This window comes from Lepidochelys olivacea (genome assembly GCF_965140295.1).
Source record: "Lepidochelys olivacea isolate rLepOli2 genome assembly, chromosome: 5".
Taxonomy (NCBI): Eukaryota; Metazoa; Chordata; order Testudines; family Cheloniidae; genus Lepidochelys; species Lepidochelys olivacea.
The window spans coordinates 44,551,444-44,557,004 of record NC_140415.1 but is presented as its reverse complement, the minus strand read 5'-3'; positions in this window follow the sequence as shown (position 1 = coordinate 44,557,004).

Genomic DNA, 5,561 nt, shown 5'->3' with positions numbered 1-5,561 from the left:
CGCGCGGGGGAGCGCCCGCGCCCTCCCCCTCCCCGGCCCAATGGACCCGCCCGGCTAGGGACAGGGCCCAGCTCGCGGCAGCGCCACCTGACGGCCTGGAGCGGAGGCTGAGCGCACCAGCGACCCTCCCTCTGAGGAGCGAGGGGGAAGAGCAGGGAACGGGTCACTGGCACTGCCCGATGCGGGGCGGGCAGTGAGCCGGGCCTCCCCTGACCTGCCTTCCCCTCTCCCTCCCGCTCGCCCCTGTCCCACTGACCCCCCTTGCCCCGCCCCTGCCCCTTCCTGCTCCTCCTCCTCCCCCCCCCCCACTGCCCCCTTTGCCCCTGTCCCACCTTTAGAAGTCTAACACCTAACTGGAACAACACTAACATACAGGTGAGCTGGTCTAGTTTCCAGCTATGAATTTGTCAGTGCTCAGCGGATGCCTTGGCAAGAGCTGGCACCTGGTCTACCACTGTCACAGGTCTCTTCTGCCCTGCACCCTTCTCACCCGTGCAGCCTGAGCCTTCCCCTGCCCCGTGCCCCTCTCCATGCAGCCTCGGCCTCCACTTGCCCCTGTGTCCCCTCTTCCCCGTGCAGCCTGGGCCTCCTGCTGCCCTTGTACCTTCTCTGCCCTGTGAGACTGAACCTCCCCTGCCCTGTGTCCCCTCCTCTCCATGCAGCCTGGACTTCCTCCATGCACTCTAAGGCCTGGGCTTCCCACTTTCCCAACAGCAGCCTGCCTTATGCCCCCCCCCCCCCCCGAGGAACAGCCTAGCCTCTCCCTCCCCCTATCTGCCCCCCACGTCAGCCTGGCCTCCCCCTCCCATCTGCCCGCCAGTGGCAACCCAGGCTGTCCATCTCCCCATGGGGATCTCCCTATCAGTCAGTCCTCTTTCAGCTTTTCCTAGCAGCCTCTATCTCTCCTCCATTTCCCTGTGGGTCTGGCCTTCCTGGCATGGCTGTCACAGAGGATGCATGTGTAATTCGCAGCAGTTTGGTGCTCAGACCAAGGCACTACCAGGCTCAAGTTGAGCACCAAGGGCTCTTTCCTACACACGTGGGCCAGGTGTGCTCACAGGGCTTATTTACATTGTGCAACATTACCACCATCAGACACAGTTGTGGAGGTTTGAGTGAGCTGACACAATGCTGACCATGTCAGTGTAGGCCAGGGCAAAGAGTGCGCAACATGGTATCAACTAGTCCTAGTTAAAACCTGGTCCCAGGGAACTCAGACATGTTGGGGGAGGGATGTGTATGTGGGACAAAGCTGCACTGAACAGGTGGTGGGCTGGCCGATGTACGATTATGTCTTGGCCTTACACATGCTATGGAGCACTTGCTTGAGCAAGGGTTGACTACTCTTCTGATTATGTTTGGATTTAGGACCTGATTCAGTGAGGTGATTAATTCTAATGCCAGTTCAAATGACTTTGTAATTTGACATTACATTACATCACAAATCAAAGAAATCAGCATATAGTTTTCTCATGTAGGGATGATACTTTAACGTCTGAGCGTTCAAAATCATAGTCCACAACCATTAAATTTTTCTGTCTTTATAAATAAGGTTACAGTTTTCAAAAATTAATAGAAAGGAAAAGCTGTGGGGTCAAAAACTCCATTAATCTTTTTTCAATTAAGATGGAAAAAAATATCTAATTACACAGAGACTTATATTTGGATAACCTGGTAGCACAGAAAAATCTTGTGTTACATTAGGCCCTTTTACCTTTTCAGATGGGTGTTTGTTCTTTACTTTCATTTACTGCTTATTATATAGATCTATTTCCGTTGATTTTTGTCTGTGCAGGCGCTTATTTCTCAAGGCTGCCCATTGATGCTCCGTATCAGACATGCTGTTAGACTCCCAATCCAGAGACTTGAAATAACTGCCAGGAATGTGGCAACATCCACTTGTTTGTGGGAAAAGGAGGTGTACTGGTACATTTTACCAAACTTTTAATTAGTGCCACCTTCAGTTTGGCACCCATTGCCATATTTTGCAAAGATCACTTTCCCTTACAGCCTACTGCCTGCATGCTGATGTACAGTGGTCCTGTGTCCGACTGTCTTAGACTAGTATGAGAGCTTTGCTTGCACTGACTGATTCTTTCTCTTTCAGCCAGTAAGCACAGGACTAGCCAGAATAGTGATTTTTCTCAGTGTCCTGATTGATGTCACCCTGCTTCTTGTGAGCTTCTCAACTACTGTAAATGAGCAGCCTTTCCAATGGTTTTGATACCATTCTTCATGTTTATTTATACCATGCTACCACTAACTATGCCCACTGCAGCCTATGCACATGGGATAGGACTGTAAGTTGATCAATGGTACAGTGCAGCAAGAGCAACCCTCCTGTAGTGCAGCTTTGTGCATGTCTTTTCCTTTGCATTTTTGTGGGGCACTTTTATTTTATTTAAAAGGAATGATCTGGCCCTGTATTTGTCTCTGTCCTCTTGTCTCCCAGAATGAATAGAAATTGACACGAATCACATAAATAAGGCACTGGAGATAGCACTTCAGATAAATTGATTCTAGTCATTTTCCATTGCTGCAGCCACTTCACCTCATCTAATGCTACTCAGAAACAATCAACCTGCATGCGGAACAGGCTGGAAGGAAAAAAATCACTTGAGATATTGGGGCTAGTGTGTCTCTTTTGTGTTTTTTAAAAGGATATAACAACACTGAAGGGGAAGCTTCCAAGAAGCACTTATAAAGCATCTATGCATGTTTAATCAGAAGGCAGTTGACCTGATAAACTTGTAGATAAGTGAAACTAATGCATTTATTATGCATCAGATTATAAATTCTCCTTTCCTACAAGATTATTTCAAGTAAATGTATTGCGAATTAGGATACCTCATAATTGGGCTTTGCAGAATTTGATATTTAAAAATAATTTTGACCTATAATATTGATATTTATTTTAAAGCACTTTTAAATATTTGTATCTTAAAATTTTTACAGTTGCACAAAATTATGGTGTTTATGCATTTTTTATTTTTATTAATTTAAATTTTCACAATGGCAGGAAAATTTTGGAGGGGAAGGTCAGTCAATTATTTAATGACAGCAGACACAGATTCAAAAAGTTAAAGCTTTATAACTGTTAAAACACAAACTGTCGACATCACATGTCAAAATTTAAAAAAGAAATAGCTTTAAATCAACAAATCATACCTGTTATTACTGTTCATTTACTCGTAGTCCATCTGTAATAAGCCTAATTCAAAAGTCTAAATCACTGGATTTTGACTCTAATAAGTTCTCAGGCAGCATTTTTCTTTCATTGCCTATCTGTAAATTTTGATGATTATTGATAGAAATATTTTTATTGGTTTGTGTGCATCCAGTGACATCAACATTTAGTGATAAAAATCAAAACCTTCCAAGCCTACTAATAATATAAACATCTCATTTTCATGAGGCTTCCCAAAGGGGTGGTGAAATATAGTCTGTTGCCAGCATTACAATACAAATGATATCAGGCAGGACACTAGGGTTGCTAAGTGTCCAGTTTTCTACTGGAAATTCTGATCTAAAAGGGGATCTGGCAGCGTCCAGTCAGATGTGCTGATCGGACACCAAAAGTCCGGTTACCGCAGTGCTGGGGTAGGCACCAGGTCATTAACCTGTCCCAGCCCCGGAGCGGAGGAGCCCAGCTGGGGGACAGTGGAGATGATCCAGCAAGCAAGGGGGGACTCTTGCAGGGAGAGATGGGGTCTTGGGTGTCCGGTTACCAGCAACTGGAAAAGTGGCAACCCTACAGGACACCCAGTCTAAAATAGCAGACAACATTGAATTGTCACATTTACAATCATAATGGCGAATACTTATGCAAATCTTAGGGCAGTAAAAGGAGTAGACTGTAAGCGCTTCATTGTTTTTGTGTATAGTGCTTAGACCCTGATTGGGGCTTCCTAAGTGCTACTGCAATGTTAATTAACCACAACAATAATTAATAATGCGTTTTTGCAGCACCATATTATCTTGTTTGGATCATGACAAATTGTACCACAGTGCCAGCTCTTAGAGAAATTGCAGCTTACAGGTCAAAAACATCAGCCCTTGTCTCTTAACCCTTCAAGCTTTAGAAAATCCGAGATTTTCAACATCGGAACTTGCTTGGTGTTAAAAAGAAACATCAAAGTTTCCAGCTGTACTGTTTTCTGATATGTGACTTTTTCATTCAGTGAATTGCACTTTTAAAACTTTTTATTGTTCCTGGCGCTTTATACACAGCACCATTCACCAGAGGATTTAAGTCACAAGCTGCTGTTGTCGCAAAACTAAGAGTGAAACTGTATTTTAAAAACGGTAAAAATATGCAGCATTTAGGACAAAAAAATTTTTACAGAATTTTTTTATGCTTTCACTACTTCTTAATTAGATCTTCTGTTCTTGCTTTTGAGTATAAACTTATTTGTCTTTAAACTTGAACATGATACATACAGCTTTCCTTATCAAGTTTTAAAGCATTTTGTGATGTGGTCTAAATTACAAGTCCCCCCAGTGCTCAGCTGGCTTTAGATTTTTTCATGTATTAAACAAGACTAGAATTTCGTGCACCCTATGAGACTGGAGGGATTTTCTGTCTGTTTCTGTGGTGTATCTGTTGCCTGTCTCTCACGCACACATCTCCATCAAACAGCCAGCCAGCCCCCAGATTTGCATTCAGCCTCCAGTCAACTGTCTCCACCCACACTGCTCAGATTCCTGGCATGTGACTTGTGATATGAGTAGTGGTATTTATTTTTTCAACTATCTTGTTACTTAAAGGAGTTTTATTGTTATTTACATTTATCCTGAATGAAGCACAGCTGTTATTCCCACCAGCTTTACCAAGTTTTTACTCCCAGCGTAACAATAAGATCTTCTCACAGGGAGTACTTCATCCACTAATGAAAAGTAGCTACATCTTGCATAAGAAACAAAGTATTTATTAGTTTCAGAGTAACAGCCGTGTTAGTCTGTATTTGCAAAAAGAAAAGGAGTACTTGTGGCACCTTAGAGACTAACCAATTTATTTGAGCATGAGCTTTCGTGAGCTACAGCTCACTTCATCGGATGCATACCGTGGAAACTGCAGCAGACTTTATATACACACAGAGAATATGAAACAATACCTCCTCCCACCCCACTCTCCTGCTGGTAATAGCTTATCTAAAGTGATCATCAAGTTGGGCCATTTCCAGCACAAATCCAGGTTTTCTCACCCTCCACCCCCCCACACAAATTCACTCGCCTGCTGGTGATAGCCCATCCAAAGTGACAACTCTCCACACAATGTGCATGACAATCAAGTTGGGCCATTTCCTGCACAAATCCAGGTTCTCTCACCCCCTCAACCCCCTCCCAAAAACCACACACACAAACTCACTATCCTGCTGGTAATAGCTCATCCAAAGTGACCACTCTCCCTACAATGTGCATGATAATCAAGGTGGGCCATTTCCAGCACAAATCCAGGTTTTCTCACCCCCCCACCCCCATACACACACAAACTCACTCTCCTGCTGGTAATAGCTCATCCAAACTGACCACTCTCCAAGTTTAAATCCAAGTTAAACCAG